The 22,616-nt window shown below is 37.2% G+C and overlaps 1 long non-coding RNA gene across 2 annotated transcripts; it reads left to right on the forward strand.

The window, feature by feature from the left end:
* Positions 1–6,917: 6,917 nt before the first annotated feature.
* LOC136846052 (uncharacterized) lies at positions 6,918–20,307 on the forward strand. Of its 2 annotated transcripts, none has more exons than XR_010855310.1 (7): positions 6,918–7,011; positions 8,777–13,948; positions 14,580–14,668; positions 15,314–15,480; positions 16,177–16,267; positions 19,398–19,471; positions 20,096–20,307. It is a non-coding gene; the product is annotated as an uncharacterized lncRNA (long non-coding RNA). The 2 variants fall into 2 exon arrangements; XR_010855311.1 differs by having other exon boundaries at positions 8,777–8,974.
* Positions 20,308–22,616: the final 2,309 nt, after the last annotated feature.

The raw sequence follows: 22,616 nt of genomic DNA on the forward strand, positions 1-22,616 counted from the left end.
AGAGGAAGCATGGAGATGGAGAAGTCTCGTTCCAACGACACGCCAAACAACATTCGAAATGAACTAACTGTTTGGCTTTCGTCGAGCTAATGGATGGCGTGGAACGGCTTCGGTTGCCTATCTAAAATTAATAAATTTTTTCAAAGAATTTGGTGTTTGTGTGTGTGTGTGTGTGTGTGTTGATGGGTGAGTAAATATAATATACAAATACTAAATCTTCTCACATTCGCAAATTTGATAAAATATCATTTGGTCATGATAGTTTAGAATGAAAATCATTTCGCTCATAAAGGTTCATATTATGTTATATGAGCTACAATTTTACGCCATTAAACTTCCTCGGTTCACCAAGCAATTCATTCAGTTGGCACCTTGAGTTGCATCACTCAAACTTCACTAAAGTAATCGGTCTTATTTTGACCTATCTTTTCTTACGAGTTTTAACAATGTGCTAAACCCCATAGCTGTCGTTAGCCTTAAAAATGTCAAAGATTCTTTTTTGCGAATTACATTAATACTCCTTATAAAAATCTTTTAGGACTCAATTTTCTTTTGAGAATTACAGTAATACTCCTTAAAAAATCGGCCTGGACTGAAGTACAAAGACGTTCTGTTTTTACGCATATGAAACATTGCTATGCAAAGTAAGGCCGCCAGAAAATAATTTTGGTATGCGATTTTCTTTCCCTTTATTCATGAAGGTATGTCCATGTATTTGTTTCACTGGATAAAACCTCAGCAGCTTAAGCTAGCGGTAAGGGGGAAAGACTATAAATGGAAATAACAATACAGATAACTAAAAATAAAACATGAGGATTCTGGTTTTTGGGCTGAGAAAAATAACACCAGCTGTGCTGCATTCTACAAGCATACAAAAGGAACAAGCAGAGGATTAGTGATTCCATCTAGTAAAACGAGAACTTGATGAAGCACATGAAATAAAGAACACGTGGGTCTTCCTAAATGTGTGAGAATATTTCTCCCCAGTGTAAATTAATATTCCTTCGCAAAAAGATTATGCATTCGACCCTGTCCTGACCCCAGATGAAAGAAGAGCGTTGAGCACACGATCGACTTCCACGTGAGGAATCTCAAGATGCTGCTGTGTTGCGGTTCCCGGAACTGAATGAATAGCTTCTAATGAACAGTTGCTATTCGTAAAGAAAGTTTCCCGGAAAATGGCTGGGATCTACGCCGCTAAAACGTTATGACAAGTTGGAGAAGTTGCATTGATGACTGAGGTTGTTTGGATAAGTTTCAAGCATGCAGATAAACGCTCTTATGAGCTTGTGTTAACAAAATACCGTGGTTGGGACAAGAAAAAAAATTAGTAAAGCTAAAACGAGGCTTGCAAATGTAAACACTTTATATTTAGCAATCTTCTAGATAAAAGAAGATACTTGAAGCTACTGAATGGAAATTAGAATGTAGTGAGGTGAAGATAACACTTTAGATCCAATTTTCGCATTGACAGTATTTGAATTTAATAAGAGAGAGAGAGAGAGAGAGAGAGAGTAGCTGGGGGAGGGTGGCTGGATGGTCTACGACCTACGCATGTTATATTTTTCAACAAGTACGAATCAATTTTTTTCCAGTCATGAAATTTGGGAATAGTTGTGAAAATGTTCAAATGCAGTTCCCTTCACGCACCCCAAACTTTAACCTCAAAATGCGGTTTAAAACGTGTCATGTCTAAATTGGGTCCTGGTGTAACATTAGTAAAATTCACTAATATCTACTCCATTTGATTTATTAATTTCATATTTTGTCCATTGATGCACGGTTAACGGTAGATTGAGTAAATGGCTGTTTTGCTTGCTTGCACATTGTCCTTTGTGGCTTCAAAGCAACACTGTTTATAGGGAGAGGATGGCAGTTCCATCCATGTGCCCCCACAGATGGTCAGTAGGCCAATACCAAAGGCTTCTAGCTTTCATTGGCAGTCACCCATCCAATCAGTGAACGAACTCAGTGTTGCTGGACTTTACTGATCGAGAGGCCAGAGGTGTAACGTGCGTAGGTTGGTGGTCACCCACCCAAGTGTTGACCAAGCCAAAATTTTCGTTGATCGAAAGAACTTCCATGTAGAGAATGCGTCACAAAGCAGAAACGTAATTATGGTAATCAGTTGAAATTACACATTTCCTCAGGCGTGTATGAAGGACCCAATTGAAATCACATCAAGACGAAATTATGCTAATTAAGTTGAAATTAACCATTTCCTCGGGCGTTTAAGAACAACCAAATGGAAATCTAATCAAGACTAGTCCTGAAAATTCATGGCATTCGATCCAGTATTCTGTTGACGTATGGGAATAAGGGAATAGGATAAGAAATGCCTGGTATTAATAGTCTTTGTCTCTACCACTCGCTAAACATTTTTTTATTCCTTTACACACGAAGATATACCGTTCTGTGGAAGGGTAAACAAACTGGCTTTTCACTTACTGAGTATAACTGGGTATATTATTATTATTATTATTATTATTATTATTATTATTATTATTATTATTATTATATAACAGCTGTCCGAAGTTCACTTATTCTTCACGATCCGGTAGTTCTCACAACCATTTACTGAAAGGCGAATGAAGCTTCGGAGTACAATTATTCCATATTTGTACCCGTAAGCGGAAATTTTAGGCGAGTTTCATTATTATTATTATTATTATTATTATGAAAAGAAATGAGAAGCGTGAAGACTCCGCGGATATATCCTTTAAGAAAACAGCTACGATCGACTGTTAAAAAACATCGTTCCTGGTAATTTGTGGTCGCCATTCGTTCTCGCCTCCCGCGGCGTTCGGCGAAATCTCATTAAGTCGCAAATGGCGGAGTGCATCAGCGATATAAAAAGGGAAAAAGGAAAATAAAAACGACGGACATTACGAAAAGATGAGGCTCGTCATTCTTCCTTCCGCAAACAAACAGGAATTGGAAACGGGAAACAAAATCGAGAGGATCGGAAAATGGAACTTGTAAAATTTATATTAACCCTCCTGCCTTTTGAAATAGGCTGAAACTTGACTGAAACTTGCAACAAACGTCAGAAGCCTGATGTAAGCGGCGATGGGTTTTGATGAAGCCAGAAAATAATATAATATATTCAGTTTTCCCAATAACTGCACCATATTGCAATTGAACCGACACTTCCACAGTTATATAATGACACCCTCTATAGAGCACAGAGAAAGCCAGTCATTGCCAATGACTGGCTTTCTCGTCCTTTATTTATATATATATATATATATATATATATATATATATATATATATATATATATATATATATATATATATATATATATATATGCACTGACTCATCTCACATAAAATGTGCATTAGTCATGAAGGCAACCAAAAAAGTAAGGTAGAGAAAGAGTCTTCATGCATACATGAATACAGAGAATGATGGTATGTTGTTAACATTTGCATGCAAGTGGAGGAGGGCTTGTGGATTTTACCACGGCAACTCTTAGCACAGCGCGAGCAATTCCCCAAAGAGAAATAGACTAGGCGGAAAATGTTAAGCGCGAACGGCGATCTGTTTGATGTCCATATTTCCGCTGATGATCATTCGTTTTCCCCGAATACGCGCTGTATTCGAGTTTCCACAGTAACTCTTCGTTTATGGGTATGCTCTGTTCTTACTGTTAAACAATGGAAAAGTGTTTCTGGAAATATTTTTGCTCCTGAGACTGTAATGATACTTAAAAGTTCCGTACACCAGGGCTCGCATTAGCAAGTTCCTTGGTTTTAATCCTAGACTCTCGTCTACCAGTCGACCCGAGTTTTTCGCGAAATTGTATATCTTTTCTATTCTTATCCTCTACCTTTAGTCTCTTCCCACTTAGCTATGCGACTTCTCTGCCCTTGTCTGCCTCCAGTTTTTCACCTTTCATCAAAGAACCAGGTCTTCAGGCACGCTCTATGAAAGGCTATAAATAACTCAGCGGTCTGGTTAAGCTACGTCAGGATAACAAAGCAGAGAAATACTGAGTTGCCTCACAAATGTGAAAAACTCGAGAAAAATAACACCAGCTATTCTTCATTCTACAAACATACAAGGAACAAGCAGAGGATTTGTGACTCCATCTAGTAAGACGAAAATTTGCTGAAGATTACAACACACTTCGGTAGTCTTGTACGGACTGCAGTGGACCACAATGGATCCCAAAAACCAACTGGCTATGTAAGTCAGTAAACCTACGTTTAATGAAATGACAGCCGAGATTTTACGCGCAGCGATCTGGTTAAAATATACTGTAAAATAATCCACATATCTGCCCAAAGCTTCCCTGTGTGCTGTGGGTCACTGGACTGAGTTACCTAGCAATCCGATGTACATTACGCAACGGGAATTTGTATAACAGCAGTTCGTCTACTTTCTGTAGTTTATTTGTAAGTTTGTTTACTACTGGCTAATCCATGGAGCTCATCATTACATGGATTACGTAATTATGAAAGCAGTTCATCTACTTTTGTTCGCATGTCCATCGAAAAGCCGTGTGTGTGTGCGAGTGGCCAGCCCATGGGGATTTTCATTAGTGAGTTCAGTCAACACAAGGCCAATGTTACCGTCCAGCCTGGGGCCTGTAATCAATACTTACCTATGGCCACACCCTAACAAACACGGATGTGTACATCTTCTGACAAGACTAATCATCCTTGTCAGACAACAACTCAGAGGGTGGGACTGTCACGTCTGGAGGGGAAATCATGGCGTATTGAGGGATCACTTCGTACGGGGAAAAACTATGACCTCAAGGGGAAAATCGTTATAGAGCGTTGCATCAAGGTAAAAGGCAGGCAGTGTCTGTTTTGAAATCATGAAGAGATGATTTCAGAAATAGAAAGTGAAGCTACAGAGGAAGTCCTCCCTCCGCCATTTTTTCGATCAAATTAGGTAAAAGTACAATGCAGTTAAATTCTTGCAGGATTATTTATAGAATAAATTTAGTTCACACGTGTATTTGCACGTGCATTGCGCAGTTATATATGCTCATTTAAATACATACGTTTGCATATATACACAGTATATACGCACAGGTGTATATGTAATTTTCTATATGGTGTATGCATAAATGTTTACATATTAGTACATGCATACATCTATAATATATGAATTCATACATGTACAATTGACAATATATATATTACACATTAGACATGGAACGGTAGCTTAATGAGGTAACGTAGGGTTCCTGATAAAGTGAAATCTGTTCCTCGAGGTTATTAGTTAATAATTAAAGAAGCAAATCTCAAATATGACTCCTGAATGAACTAAAGAATGAAAGTATGAATGAGACTGGAACTTGACTGGACTGGCTTCTTGGGGAAGTTCATTAATGGTTCCTCCAAAATCTTCGGAGGATTTTGAGGTTTCCAATCCGATCTTTTCGAAGGTATCCTTTCTTTAAGCGTAAAGGCCTTTAGGATTATCATAATACCGTTCCTAATATTATTTTCAATGAATGTCAACTAATGCTCTTTTGCTTACATATGCCCACTGAATTTCTTTCATTAAATTTTTTATTAGCGAGCCTCTTCCTGTGTTGCTCTTGTCCCTCGATAATACTATACCCTGTGCAGTTATCATCAACATTTCTCGTTTACCTCTCATGCTGTGGCTATTATCATAATTGCCTTAGTCTCTTTATTGCCTTCATCAGTTTGATTAATGCTCACGATATTGGCCCAAATCCATGCTACTACTGGTTGGTTCCATATCTGTCTATATTATATCTATTGTTGTCGTTATTAGTTTAGCTTTTCACGTTACTGATGTGCTCTATATTGTATCTGCATTATGTGTTTATAGATTAGGTATGTGGTAATTATTATTATTATTATTATTATTATTATTATTATTATTATTATTATTTTTAATTTCCAAAAGTGCCTCATCGCCACAACTCTTCATATCACGATGTCGGAATGACTCATCCATTTTTAAAGGATTAGTCCGATTCTGATTTTTCTCTCCGAACTATGAATATCCCATCTCAGATTTATGTACTGGATCAAGGATACTCCCAAAGAACAGATATTTTCCCAACATCATAGTCATTTCAAATATCTACTCCGAAGTCTGACGAGCAGCATGAACAAAGATGCCTGAATCAGGTGCACACAAGATCTGAGGGCTACAATTGATATTAAACGGAGACGACCCAAGTTTTCTGGTAGAAATGAATGACTGAATAAGAGTTTTTGTCTTTTTTTAGTTTCAGTGAAATGGAAGGCTTGTTTGTACGTATGTATATGTATGGGAATAACTGAAACCATATGACAAATAATACAATACAATCTAAATGGCTTCTTAAGGGTACCAGAGGCTGTACACTACAACATATAAACACTTTATGTGCTTTGTTCTATAATCGTCCTTACAAGCGTGAAATATTGAGTAATAAAATAAATATGGTACTTAATATAAACAGGGAGTTGACTATAAATTTTATGTTCAAAATTCGCCTGAGTTTCGTAGTAGGAAGACTGATTTTTTAAAAATTACCAGTCAGTAAATCGTATCACTTTTGCTGGAAACTTTCCCATTAAAATAAAAAATATATAAATAAATACGTTTAAATAAATTTTATTTTCAAATCGACTAAAATAGATATCGCTATTTTAATTTAAACTTGAAATGTTATCACAGCCATCATGCTTCGGGTTTTCTGTTAACTCCACTTTCCACGGTTCCACATAATCCTGTCAACACCGTAACATTAAAATTTCGAAAATTACAATAAATTCTATCTTTAAAAATTCTTATACCATTAAATAACTATAAAATATTTTTAAAACTCACGAAATAAGTGAAAAAAACCGAAATGGCGTTCACGCAAAGCCAGGAATTACTGGAACCCAGAACACTTTCACTGTAATTGTTTGTTAGTGAAGTGAAGTGTAGCGGATGGCGAGTGAAAAGGTGAGACAAATAAATCCTTATTGTCTGTGCCCCGTTTATATATGAGTTATTCAAGTTAATCATCATCGTTGAATTTTGGTGATTACCAGTGTTATTCTTCCCTATTAATTGGACGAAATATTTTAAATAGCCCAGGAAGTTCAACCGGCTGGTAGGGTAGGGTAAGGAACAGTAGCCTAAATTGTGGTCTTCACGATTAGGTAGTTGAATTGAAATTTAAATCGGACGTTATTATAACTGTTATACCCTTTTTTTGGTTACGGACATCATTCGGAGAAAACAGGTGTCTTCACTTTGTACCAAAATAGCACTGCTTACCAAGTTCGTCAATCAAATTTTCAACGTTCATTCCCGTCAGTCATTTTCCTCTCAACGCTCCATTGCTGCATGTGATGCTCTTTATCAGTTCAGGAAGTTTTCATCATTGCAGGATTAGCCTAGAAGGAGTTTTTGTGATTGGTATTGGGTTTACTAAGAATGAAAGTGTGTACCTTATCGTTCTACATCACTTCTAGTGAATAATGTAGACTAGAATTGGACATAAATACTCCGTTCATTGCTGCGCTTAGGTAGTAGCCTGTTATATTGCTTAATTTTTTTCAAAACGGTCCAAAACATAATATGTTGAGCAGGTTTCACTGGCATATAGCCTAAAGTTCCCTTGCGTAAGCGCTTGAATTAAACGGCTGTACTAAACAAGCATTTTTAGTATGGTGGGTTCTTAATTAAACACCATTGTTGCCTGTGTTGACATAAGCAGGAAATTAAGTACATGTGGGTTAGTTGTCTTTTGTGTGTCACAAATGGGACAAAAGTGGGTGTAAAAAGAAAGAAAAAGGGCATGGGCCTGAAAGTGAGTGTTTTGCCAAAATTTAAAGTCTTATCACCATTAAGGTTGGAAGGACCTGGATGAGGTAATCTAGCCTATATAATCCTTGCATTGCTGGGGACAAACCATTGTTGTGATAAGGTGATACTTACAAACTTGACAATACTATGGCCTAAGACAAACAGGATATAAGTTATGGTAATTCTATTTATTAGCTCCGCGCCTGTTTTTTCCTTTTCAACTGGTTTTTTCTACACTTTTAGGGGTTCTGATACTGGCAGTACATCTGTTGTCGGCTAAATGGAATGTCCCTTCGCTGTGTTTAGTACTGGCCCAGGGGCGGGGGCTACCCATACGTTAACAAGTTATTGCACTTGCCGGACGGGATATGAACTGTTCGAAACAGACGTACCCATGCTCTGTCTTGTGAAGACTACGTATGGAAACCCCTTGTTGGATGGACTTCATGGGTTAATTACAGGTTAATTACACTCGAGCACCAAAAATTAAAGGTAAATTCATAATTAGCAATAAAAAAAAACTGTAGAAAAAGTTAAGTTAGAAGGCAGTCGCCATGGAGCTACTATATAGTTCTACCTAAGTTATTACGACAGGTCAGGTTTTGGACAAACTAAAAATACAGTATTAGTAAAAGTAAATGTCCCTGTTTAAAAAGAGAGAAGCAGAAGGCATAGGAATTCATGATTTTTTAAAACTAAAGGTTAAATATATGAAATTGGTGTAAGTAATATTGACAGCTCCATTGGACATAACTGATGGCTAATAAAGTTTTCCTGGGAAATTTAGAACCAAGGCCAAGGTTAATCATCATAGTTAAGCAAGACACTACCTGTAATGTATGCTTTAGTTTTGAAATAGAAGTGAATATTAACCAAAGGAGTTTTATACAGTAGCACGATTTCTTATACCTGCAGACTTGTTCAGTAATGATTTGTATTGAACTCTTGTTTTTACAAAGTAATGTATGTGGATTAATTTTTTTTTTTTTTACAGAAAGATTGGTTCAACACAGTCTTTTCTCTCCAAGTCGTTTCAATACACCCATAAAGACATTGATAGAAATCGATGTCTCTCGATAGATCAGACAAGTCTGAAGTTACTTAATCCTTCACAAATACAAACCTTCATTCTTTATATAGGGATTTGGCTTCAAGTGCAAGCTGAAAATGGCTGTTGCAACTTACTGACAAGGTAGTTAACTATTGACAGGTACGGAGAAGCCCTGCCCACCTGTTGGTTTGCACTGCTTATTGCTTTTGGCCCACCATTGAGCACAGACATCATGCCTTTTGAAACACTGTTCCCAGTTTTTTTTTTTTTTTTTTTTTTTTTTTACAAATAAACTTTACCTTGACTATTCCATATCTTTATCATATTCGTATGTTTGTCCTAAACATTTTAATTAGCCAGACCCACAGATCACTTAAACCTTTCTCGCCCATCCCAAGGAAGCCTCTTAATATGCAACTCTTGTCTTTGTAAGGACAGGCCTTGTAAAGGTTTCTCTCATGGTGGAGGTGAATCCTCATCAGTTGTGCACTTCTTGTAGGAAACGTTTCTGCAACAGAGATGTCCTTGTTCCAAGTGCCATAAGTAGGTGTCAGGATGGTGAGTGAAGTTTACAGCAAAGAAGAGAGAAGTTCTCAGAGAGTAACACTCCACCAGTGACGCCTTAGGAGGTCTATGGTACTTTTCTTCCCACCACTAAACTGCTACCTGTTTTTTTCTATTCCCAAGGGAGGCATGTCCCCTTTTGCTGACTCCTACCAATCATTAGTGGATAGCCATGGAGGGGAAGAGGACGACCATTCAGGAATTTTGTTGGAGGTCTCTTTTCACTTTTGGAGTTTACCTCCAGTGGACACACACTCAGATCATAAGGATTTTTCCATCACCTCACCTGACTTCCTCTTTAGGTAAAATGGAGGATGAGAGACTCAGGCAGTGTGGCCTTCCTGGGGTCTTTTGGGAGAGCTCTGTATTTCAGCCTTGCTCAACCACCTCATGTCTAGAAAGAGTAATTATTGACTGGCTCTCTGGATGCTCCCACCTTCACATAATCTCCACATGCACCATCTGTTATTAAGTCCAGAGCAGAAGTCATCCTCCTCCTTGGGGGTGGTTCTCATCTATTCATTCTCCTTGGTATTGACCTCTGCTGTGCTTGGCAAGAAGTTAAAGAAATTCAGGAGGAAATCACATCCCGATCTTTGTATTTATTGTTGGGTGCTTCCCCCTCCTCAGCTTCGACACCACCCATTGTCAGGAGCTGGAGAAGGTGGCTGCTGTGTCTTCTCCCTGCACAGAAAGTATTGTAAGGGTTCTAGCAGTTGGTCCTTATCTGTGGAGAGGACTGATGGGGCTGACGTTAGTGGTACCATAAGTAGGCTACCACTGCACCTGTTCGCATGAGTGGGACCACTCTCCCTGACCCATGCGAACATTGTCACAGAGGGTTGACAGAAAACATTCACTCTTTCATACACTCGACTAACTTAAACTTCCCCTTATGTCCATATTTCTCATGGACCAACATCACATACTGCTTAACTGATCGAGAATACTGGAACATACATTGATATTTGCGCTCCCGTGTCAACCAGACCACAGTATTGTCCTCCATTGTTATCTGCTCCCACAATCACTATCCCCCCGCTTCTTGTGTACACACTTACTGTACACTTACTTCCTTACTATCATCTTCCACCTCCAATAACTCGGACGTTCTTGCCTCAGTGTTTTCCTTCTCCTCATACTTCTTGTCATAGCTCTTTTTCTCTACAGCCCAGTTATAGTGTACCCCACTCAAAAACACTGCAGATGTAACTCACGCTCACTCTCACTCCCTCATGCCGATACACCACAGGTTTCTCACCCCCAACATGTATGGACACAATCATCTAATACTTCTTTCTTACTGCCACCAGAACCACCTGAAATGGGGCTACTTCAGGACACATCATATCTCTCATACTCTTCCAGTACCACGCCACATTTGCCACTCCCAAACGTCCAGGCCTCTTGCAAACTTCCTTAATCACCTCCACTTCAGTTCATTCACACTTCCAGGCACCCGCACCTTCAAACCTTCACTTAACCAAATCATTCAATCCATATCACACACTTTCAGACATCAAATCACCACCCCCATTACTCTCAGTTGCTACTACCAATCCTCTCGGCAGATACTCTGGTCTTATGTCTTTGTATTTTTTCTCTCTCTCTTCTTTCACTTCCCTAGGTAGTCTAGACATGTCCATAATCACTTCCTTTTACCTGGAATATACTCTACCAAAAAAATCAAAGTTACTCAAATCCTCTACTGTTCATGCAATTCTAGCATATACTCCCCTCATTTTCTGCAGACACTAGAGTTGATGGTCTGTACGCACCACAAACCTCACACCATACAAAAACGGTTGTAATGCTCTCTCACAAAATCGCAGCACAGCCAATTCTCTCTCAGTAGTAGAATATTTTCGCTCTGCCGAACTAAACGCCTTAATTATGTACTCTGTCACTAATGTCTTTCAGTCCCATTCACCACTTGCTTTTGCATCTGACATCCACCCATCGACATTTCACTCACATCTATATACACTTGTAACTTACTTGCATCCACACTAGTCAGGGTAAGCCAACTCCACACCCTTTACCATTTCCTCTTTCAATTTATCAAAAGCTTTCACCATCCTTTCATCCCACCTCACAACTGTACTCTTCTTATAGCCTGTCCATTCTGACAATGGCTTTGCAATCCCTGAACAATCTTCCACAAACTTCCTTACAAACTCAATCAATCCCAAAAGTCTGCGCAACTCTCGCACGGTCCTGGGTCGAGAAATTTCTCACTTTTTCTACAAAAACTTTTCCACCTTAATTACATCAGACTCACTCGCTTCTGGTCCAAAAACTCCACCTCTTCCATGAATATGAGTTCTTTGACGAGTTTGAAAATTATTGTGAGCAGAAGTATGGGGAGAATGATTGTGGGTGAAGCAGTTTGGAGAGTTTTTAGAAGGGGGATTGAAGTTACACTATGAAAGTATGTGTGAAGGTGATCCAGGATATGAGTCCTTGAAGGCTCAGGTGATTAAGCAGGTTAACAGAATGAAGGGAAATGTCGTGTATAAGAAGGACGATAGGTTTGAAGAGGCAAAGATGAAAGCCGGAGAGGATGTGGCCTTGTATGCACATAGGTTGGAAGCTTTGGCTAAGAGGAAGTTTGGAGATGAAAGAATTGAGGAGACTAAACATCTCATAAAAAAATTCTTGGCCACAATCTAAATTAGAGGAAAAAAGATCGAAAGCGGTGGTCTGGGAAGAGTTTGAATTGGTAGGATGTTCTGGAAATCCAGGAAGGCTTAAGAGTGGATGATGAAGAAACAAAGGAAATGTACGCTGGGTCCGAGTTGGTAAGAGGAAGAGCGTATAAGGATGCGTTGGTGAGTGAGGAGATAGGTGTGAAGCGAGCCTTGTTGGAGGAGTGTAAGAGAGACTCGGTGAAAACGTATTGTGTAGGGACTTTGTCTTACACACTGTTGGAGATGGGTGACAGGGAACAGATTTAGAGGTTAGTAAAGAAAGCTCTTATTCACCCATCCTAGTTTATTAACTAATACTACAGCTTAACTATTCTTAGCAGTACTTAACCTGATTCATTAATTTTAATACTACAGTTTTTTCCGATGATCATCATAAGAACCATAACATAATTTATTAATCTTAATACACAGGTAAGTAAACACAACCATAATATCAAGGAACCCGTTACAAACGAGAATCTGAGATCTCATTTCCGAAATCAACATAACAGATATTCAAGCACTTTCTGACCCCCATCCCATTTGAGACAGACACTTATTAAGTGCTATATAACTACCAGGAATGGAACTTGGAAATGGTTTTGGCCTCTCTAGCTGTTCAACTGATATGGTAGTTGCCAATGGAAATCTCCTATTACAGGTGAAGGGCAGCTCAACCATCAATTACTCAACTACAACTAAAAATAAAAAAACAAACGTGAGCATCCAGACACATCATGCACTCTCCAACAAAACATACTTACAAAACAAACATAATGGGAAAAACACCATCATCAAATGAAACAAATACAAAAAAGTAAACAAAATTCATCACACAAACTCACTTTCCAAACGCCACCACAGCCCCACTCACCTGGGAATGACTCAGCCTTGTCCAGTTTGAGCAATGGCACCCAAGACCACTGGCCTGTCCATTCCACCTCTTGGTTGTTCCTGAAAGTTGGGGGCCAGACAGGTTCAGTGGCTGGGATTAGAAGTGTTTGCATTCACATCCAAACCCTTCCATTGAGGCTTATGTTTCCCTATAGGTCTTTGGCCAGACAAGTCATACATGGGGTGGAGCGGTCTCCAGGGGGCTCCTGATGAGTATCCTCACCCACAAAGGGAGTGGCTTGAGAGGATTGGTGAACTGAAGGGACCTGAGGGTCCTCTGCCCCAGGGCTCGGACACCCCCAGGTTACAGAGGCACTTCCAGTATAACAACCTTGAGGAGGAAGGGACTCTGGCGACTTATGCAGACTTCTTTTCAGCCATCGAGACCCATAGGGGTTCTCAGAGCGAATGCAGTGTTCAGTCATCTTACCATACTCCAGGCTTGCTGGTGGGGTCATGGATGAAGTGAGTTCTCTTTGTTTCTGGACAAGGGAACTTGCTACGACCCAGCCAGTCTAGCAAGATACTTCCTCTACTCCTGGATTATCAGAGGAAATGTAAACCCACTACTTGAGAGTCCAGAAATCTAGCAGCTGCTACATCGTTTATATGCAGCATGCTAGAGGTGCAAGGTCTTTTCCTGTACTCCTGGCAGGCCAGGAAGTTTACTTTGCCAGGTTGGGTGAACCTACCAGTAGGTAAGTCCCCTGATTAGAGATGAAGGTGTGTATTTGTTTAGGAACAAATAGCAAATTTTGGAAAGAAATTTGTATTTTTCTTAATATTCCTGAAATTCTTTACATGAATGGTCCCCCACAGCCACCCCTCTCATCTGGCACCTGGGCCAAGAGGCAAAGTAGATTGCAGACCAGCAAGTGGGTGGGTTTTTCCTCTACCTGTCAAAAGTTAACTACCTTGTCAAAAAGTGTGAACGGCTTGAAGCTAAATCCCTATGTAAGGAACGAAGGTTTGTATGTTATGAAAAATCAGATTTTACCTTTAAAACTTTCTATTTTTTCAGACAAAAAAAAATTATAGTTCTGGCTATTGACACCACTGCATGTAATAAAGCATTTTAACTCCTTTTCGGAACGCTAAACTTAGAGCTATATGATGAATCGGTAAATCCAATTCCATCGTTAAATCCAATTCCAACTCGAAGCTATGTTCTACAAAGCAAAATGTCATACTGTACATGGTCAATTATTACAATTATATATTTTCAGATTATCAGTGGTAAATTGATAGAGGTCATTTAAATTTTTGGTGAATATCTTTAGCAGTAAGTTTTAGGAATTGGTTAAGCATGATGTTACATACTGTGTTTGTAGTAAACTGAAATTGTAAAATCAGTAAGTTAATATTACAGTACAGTATAAAATTGCAAAATCAACATGTTAGACCAAGATATGGCCAAGGCAGTTGAATCACGAAATTAATAGGAGTAAAAAAATACATATATATAAAAAATGGCAAAATTATCAAGTTAAAAGTTGTAGATGTGTATAATCAGTTTGACTTATAAAGGTAAAGTTTGCCATTGCAAAAAGAATCTATTTCTGGTGCTTTAAAATATTCATGTGGAAACAACTTTATAGGTGTATTGAAACAACAGGAAGGGAGATTGACATCGAATGAGAATGGTATTCGACCTTCCTGAAAGGGCAGGGTTCCGCTATTGAAAAAAGTAAGTTTATAACTATGAGTTTTGTTAATTTAGCTTGAATTCTTGGAAAGTCATGATTCTATCCATGTTAAATGGTCAATATGAGTGCAAGAATTATTATTTAATAAAAATTTTTCCCATAAACTGACCTTACTTGAGGTTTTCTGTAGTTCATATATGTGAGTATGGAACTCGAGATGGGAATAAGTGCAATACTGAAGTCTGCTTTACCTTAAGTATCAAATGAAATCATGTATGTAACTACCACAGTCAGGAACCATGTCCTTTTAATGAATGTTCTACTGCATTGCTAAAAGATTGCTTATCTCCCATCATAATGGCTAAGTGGCCCCACCCTCACTGCTGTTATTGCATCCAACACCCAACCTCCACTTATTACCCATCTGTTAGTGAAGTTTAGCTGTGGCACTAGTTGCTGAATTAGTGAATGTAAATTATCTTTGCTTTGCATGTGTAATGCATTGTACAGCCAGCACACTTGGCCCATTCTTTATAGGCAGCAAGATGTCTGCCTGCACTTAGCTTTGCACTCTTAAGACATGCAGAGCAGAGGGTACAGTATTGCGTAAGTTCAATCCCTTTCCTAGGGTTTGGGTTTGATTCAGCTAATACAGTACAGTTTTAACAAAAAATCTTGTTTCTTAGGTCTCTGTGCATTAAGGACACTTGATCACATCACATACATGGTGACACAGCTTGAAATGAGATTTTTCTATGAAAATATGATGTGGCCATTCTTGCTGAATGGTAAGGAGGGCCTCCCAAATACAATCGAGGGAGAGAAACCTGACTAGTGTCTTATGCCATTGTGGGTGAGTCTTGAAGCATTTAGTTAAGTTCTGCTTTAGCTGTTTAAGAGTCCATTTTAAATAGGGTGTTAACACTTTTAATTTATTCTGTAATTTATAAACGTGATTGCATAAGTAGAGAATTGGGAAACAACAATAAACCATGAGTGGTAGTACTAAGAGAGTTAACAATTCAAATGAGGTGTTTACTTTGCAGCACAAATATCCATGTTCATGAAACTTCGAAAAGCACAAATGGAAGTATATACTTTGAAGGAAATTTGTGGGCTGTCCAGTGTGTGAAATATAAAGTTCAGTTGTCAAAGTGAATAGTAAATTCCTGTATAAGTGTAAGGGTATTCCCACTGTCTTGACTTCAGAGAACTCTTAATGAAAACCCACTTGAAGTAATCTAAATGTCACTGCTAGCTATAGCAAGTAAGACTTGCTAATGCCTTTATGTAGTAAACTACAAACTTTTTCAGTAAGTCATAGCCTCTTAGAGAAGAATGGTTTTAGGTACATAGTTATCTGCTGTTATTTTGCAGGACTTCAAGAAGCTTTTTTAGGCCAAAGACATTTTACTTTCAACTCATTTTGATTAATTTGGAAGGTTTTGTCCAAGAGCTTTAAATATAAAATAAAGGACCTTCAGTACCTTTTAAAAGACAGCAGCTCAAACTGACATCATCAGGGTCTTATTAAATTTTTTCCTTTTAGGCAGAACAGCTAGGAGAACAACAGTAATACTAGAAATTGTGAGAGGTGCCAAGTATTGCTGGGAAGTGTTCGTAATCCATGTCTTGTGAAGGTAAGACCTCGATATAATTAGAACTGTTCTACCATTCTGATGTAAATGTGAGGCCTTTCAAAGACTGCCTTTGATTGACCATAACAGTGGAATCTAGAGCATTATGTGACGCCTTTGTTTTCAACGAACACCAGTTAAAAATTGCAAAACTGGTTGTCTTCAACAACTGGCCAGGTTTCAGAAGTATTTGGAACCCAATATGTTCTAGTCTGTAGTAAAGTGTAATGGTAAAACGTTTTAATAAACATTTTGTCAAATATGTAAAAGTACATATCAAGCAGTAACTGTGCTTCAATGAAAATGCTAACTTGTAAAAATTGTAGAGTAGTAGAAGCAATGGAGCAAGGGTTAACATGATGTACATTTTGCATAGGGGAGAAATTTTTGCTTGAGGGAACCAGGGAAGTCAGGTCAACTAGGTAAGTGATTCATTTTTAGATGAGGTAGAGGTTGGTATATTTATGCAAATATGAGTGCAGTAATCCTAACATGGTGTACCAAAATCTTGGTACATGGCTAAATTTCATCTGTGGAATTTAAATGATGTTGAATAAATTACAGTGGACCCCATTATTTGCGCAGAAAATTCACCTATTCACGTATTTATGATTTCGCTATTAGGATTTTCTTTTGGAAAGGATATACACATTATTGGCAGAAAATTTGCCTATTCGCGGTATTTTTCATAGGTAAACACTCATTAATTATTGTATTTACCTTCAGTAATTACTGAATTTTCATATTTATGTGACCAAATGAAATTTTTTGTGTGTTTAGAGGGGGATTTTTTTTTGGTGTTTGAACTATCAAAATAGACAGTTATAAGCCATTTTAGAGTGGTGTCAAGTATTTGCGGATTTTAGCTATTCGCAGGGAGTTTGTGCTGCACATCCACTGCGAATTCTAGGTGTCGACTGTATTTCATAGTTTATCATTTATATCCTGGTAAAATCTGATTTCAGTGGACAAAAAAAAAAAATAGCACTAAGGTTTCCTTTAAAAATGTTCACCTTAACACAAAAAACTGAGTATATGAATGTTCATGAAACAGTTCAATGTGACTATGTGCCAACTTCATTGTGAAGTAATAAGTATGTATTTAATGTACAGTTTATCATCTTAGATTCTTATTGACAATATTGACTTCAGTTTAAATTCCAATGAAAAAGTCTCTGTAGGAATACCTAATGTGCTGTCCAGGTAGCTTAATTTATAGGTGATTGATTTTTTAGGGGGGACAATTTTGAATACCATTTTCAAACAAAATTCTGAATTGCAAAACTAGGTAAACAGAAGCGCCTTTCTATACTTTGGCAAAGTAAAAGTATATGTCATTTATTTTATGACATAGAAACATCAGTTAGTCCTTATTTGTGTAGTTGAATCCATATCCAAAATGAGGGTTAGAAAATGAAGGATCACAGACTGTTTACCTGATGGTTAAGGTCATAGGAAGGAGGTAATTTTACAAATGCTACTGAAATTTTAACAAGGCATACTGGAGGCATGTGGATTAGTAGTAAGTTATTTAGAATTAGTATGTAGTATGTTCTTACAAGATTTACATCCACAAACCTGAATAAAAAGTCTTATTGCTAGTTAAGACTTTGTTTCCACAAAATATGAAAATTGTTCTTTGTCTGTAGTTTCCCCAAGTTTTAGCTATAAACCTGTGGCATTTAAATATGTACATTATCTCCAAATTTTTGTTCCCCATAGGGGGTTAGTGCCATCAGTGCACCTTAAAGGGTGCACTGTAAGCATTACTAAAGGTTCTTTGCAGCGTGCCTTCAACCCCTAGGTGCAACCCCTTTCATTCCTTTTACTGTACCTCCATTCATATTATCTTTCTACCATCTTGCTCTCTACCGTCTTATAACAGTTGTTTCATTGTGCAACTGAGAGGTTTTCCTCCTGTTACATAGACCTGCCTACTCTCAATGTCCTTTCCAGCACTGAATAACCTCATAGGTCCCAGTGCTTGTCCTTGGGCCTAAAACTATATTCAATCCAAATTTTTGTTGATTCCACATGTTATCATGAACCATTATTTTGCTTTTCAAAGTGGACCTTTATCAGAATACAGTACTTTTGAGGTGGTCTCTCTCCCTCCTTTAGCAATACTCCTTTGTGTTGTTTTAGTTCCTCTTTATTTACCCCAGTTTTGCAGCATTGTCACCTGATTTGGTAAGCAAGACCACATTATCTGTAGACTGCCATAGAGTCCAAGTCATTTTCAAGTAAATTGGAGTCATGACTACATTATGGAAGTTAAGTACTGTATATCTTAGTTTAACCAGACCACTGAGCTGATTAACAGCTCACCTAGGGCTGGCCCAAAGGATTAGACTTATTTTATGAGGCTAAGAACCAACTGGTTACTACAGCTTATTGTGGAATCCGAACCACATTATGACAAGAAATGAATTTCTATCACCAGAAATGCATTCCTCTAATTCTTCATTGGCCAGTCGGAGAGTCGAACACTGGGCCAACTGCGTGCTAGCCGAGAGCTCTACCCACCCCTCTGATGAAGAACTTACGTTATGAAAGAACTCTAAAATTAACTCAAAATCAATGTCAGTTAAGCTACACAGTGAATAAACTCGTGTACTACAAAATAACTAAACTGCCTTTTGCTATTATAATTGAAAAAGATGAAAAGAAACACACAGATGAGATCTACAGGACAATCTTTGACATCCATGGCTTTTTTGTTTTATTTTTTATACTGGACAGTCAAGACTACATTATTACTGAGTTACTTATAATGTTCATGGCAATTATTTTCTGGATTCATTGTCAGGGCTAATATATCTTTCACCAAGACATTCTAACTAAATTAAGAGCAAGTCTGTATTATTGAACTCAAATCCACAGCAAATGTTTATTGAATTGATATTCAAGACTATAACTGTCTGACCACCTTTGATGTTCAGGGTCAGTTTGTCATATTGTAAAGTGTGGAAGGAAATGTGCATAGAATTTTGAGGATTTAGTAGAGACATTTCTTGAGTTTATTGTTGGGATTTATTTGTCGGCAATTTTTCAACATAAGGACTAATGAAGTCCATATTTTAATACCTTTAAGCAAGAAAACCTCAGTCATCCTTATAACTTATCTTTTCAGGTGTTATACAGCTTGAAATTTCCTGATGGAAGAGTTCTAAGAATCCCAAGGTAATGTGCAGCACTGTAACAAAGGTAGGTGCTTAATAACAAGAAATTTGGCTGTTCTTAGTTACTAATACTTATAGATAAGTGGGATAGGAATGAAGCCAAAATTACAGATTAAAGGGTTGGTTTTACTAAAACTCAAATAATGCAATGGAAAGTTTTGGACCGCAGCCTGTGACAGAAAGAAAATACTAAAATGTGAAATCTTCAAGAAGGGGAAGTATTTACAGAAATTTGTATGCTATTCAGAGAGGGGCAGGATAATGTTCCCAATAAATGCCACCAGATACGTGAAAATAAGCCATGCCAAATTAACCATAATAATAAGATAGTATAGTAATTCACTCGGATACAAATATGATTATTTTTCTGTTTTAAATTGGCACAAAGTCTTGCTATTTTTCAGTATAGTTTGCATTGCAATAAAAATCTTGTATTTTATTAACATTTATATTGCAAATGGGACTTAAAAATTCAGTGGTATGTGCCTTATAAAACACAACAGCCATACCTGCCCCATCCGAGCCCATAGGAGCTCAGGTATAGGATGTTTGGGGCCAGGTTATAACCAGTTATGCCCTTATGTTAATGTCTTGTAAGCAAAGATATCTTAAAGTTTACCTGAATCATTTAACTTTTCTTGCTTTTCAGAAGTTCTACATCAGGCAAGTGGAATTTCAAGTATCCCAAGATATATTACAAGATTCTCCCACTACAAATATTCTTCACTACAATTTTTTTTTAAACGTGTATAATTAGTCATTGTAATCATTATTAGTGGTTGTGAACTGTCAGATAAATATCGGCTGTTACACTGTTAAATATGGTTCAGGATACATACTGTTCCTGTCAGTTTTAATACCAGCCATTGGATTTTTTTTTTTTAGACATCGTGTTAGTTTATGTCAGCCTTCATGTGGCTCAGTATGTTTAAGGATACATATATCCTATCCGTTTAATATCAGCCGAAAGGGGACGCAGTCTTGAGCAGGGTGCTGCGTTGTGTGTGTGTGGCATTTTTTTTTTTATTTTATAAGCTGGCAGACTAATTCAGGATGAATAGTGACTGGAATGTTCTAAGATCAGCTAATATGGTATTTATATATTAACATGACATCATTACTACATCAGGTATTGGGCAGTCTTACTTTTCAAGGTACATTTCTCAATTTTTACATGGTTAGATTAATAGTAAGTCATTCTGATTATGTATTTGAAATTTTTGTGAAGTTCTGGCTCTTAGCCAGAGGCTTATTTGTTGAGAAGAAAAGATTCACAGATTTTTTTTTAGAAATTTGTTTGTGGTAGTAAGGGATGGTGTAGAGCAGAACTTGGAGGCATTTGACAGACTTCTTTATATGAGTTACTTATTTTTGAGCCAGCCATTATGGTGGGGACCCCCTTTTTTTTTTATTATTTATTTATTTAGTTAACTACTTAATTTTTTTATGTTACTTATTATTTTTGAGCCTGAGAAGAACCCTAAAAGAGTTATGGTCTGGTTAAACAAATCTTAGTCAAAGTTTCCTTTATCATTATTGTGTGTTAATTACTTATAGGTCTTGCATTATTGTTGTCTTCAGTAAATGTTGATATTTGTGTGTAATTAAACTCCCAGGAAACTGAAAGGCTTGGTTTAATTCAGGAGGGATATCACAGACTGAAGTATTTATGTGTGAACAATTCCAGCTAGGAAATATCTCAAGAGATAGTTTATTCCCTTTTGGTCTTAATGGTACTTGAGAAACAGAGAATTTGGCTGTTATTAAATGATAGTCTTTACATTTGTACAGTGGTTGCCATGAAAATAATGCATCTTGCTAACCTTTAAACTTAAATTAAAAATTAATACTGCTGAGATTCTTATCAAGAGTATTATTATCATAGCAGCACATAGATCAAGACACCGCTGACATGTGAAGGTTCAAGATTTAACATTATTTTTCCTGGGGAGTTTGATATTGTTTATAATGGTATTTTGGGTATATGAATTGATAATTACTCAAATTGAATGTGCTACTTTGAGTAGTTTACTGTTGCTGACAAGGATTTTAGGTATGTAAACTCAGATTGCAAGGGCTACTTAGTTTTCTGTTGTTAACAAAGGTTTCAGGCATACAGAGTAATTTTTAAACTCCAATTCAAAGTGTGGTGTAAAGGTAATTTTATTATACTGTGGTTGAAAATAGCCTTTTAAAATAGCACTATGAAAACTCATTTAGGTAGAGAGAATGGTATTGTTAATCTAATGTGTTTGTTAGAATCAATACAAACTTGAAAATGTTGCATTGATGGATATGTAAAAGATTGCATTAAGGAGAAATAGCCAGTCTTTTTTTTTTTTTTTTTTTTTTTTTTTTTTTTTTTCCCACTAGTATTTTTGTTAATTTAATGAAGAGGAAATTCAATTTATTAATGTTGCTATTGCATTATTAAGCTGTTTATTGAGACAACCAAGCTACACACGTATCCATCCCCTTATGATTCTCACAAAGGGATTGGTTATCCACAAAACGTGTAAACAGTAATAAGATTTAGTTAGGGATATTAGAACAGTGCTCTGAAAAACTTTGCATTTGATGGAAAGTAAAAGTTCCAGACACAATTAGTACCTTAGTACATACATAATCTAGGAATGACACTATGAACCCATGCAAGTAGCCATGTAAAAACATGGGGAATTTCAATATTCAGGGGACCAGTGAAATTTTAATTAAAGAATGGAATTTCAACAGAAAAGTTTTGTCTCAGCATAGGAACAAGGTTATTTCAGTTAGTGTTTGTAGTTAACTTTTGTTGAATATTTTAGATGCCTTTGGCTTTGTCAGTGTTAATGACCAACGAAATTCCCTCCCATCCATTCAGATTTACAGGTTTCATAAATTTGAGAACTTGATGCTATGTAGTCTCTTGACCTTTGGATTTTTTCTTAGTGTATAATGAACTATATATCTTTTGTAGGTTTTAAGTCTTATGTTTCATACAGTTCCCATTGAATTTCAGTAATGTAATCATATTTCCATTGGTTTTTAAACTTGAAGTTTAAGTGTATTTGGTTAACGGGAAAAATCTGTAATACCAAGTTGTACAAGTAATTCCTGTACAAGGACTTCTGTATTTTTACTTTTTGCTCAGTTCTCGAGTCTTGTCATTTAGCTGAGATAGGTAATTG

The sequence above is a fragment of the Macrobrachium rosenbergii genome, chromosome 14 (assembly GCF_040412425.1).
Source record: "Macrobrachium rosenbergii isolate ZJJX-2024 chromosome 14, ASM4041242v1, whole genome shotgun sequence".
NCBI classification, from domain to species: Eukaryota; Metazoa; Arthropoda; class Malacostraca; order Decapoda; family Palaemonidae; genus Macrobrachium; species Macrobrachium rosenbergii.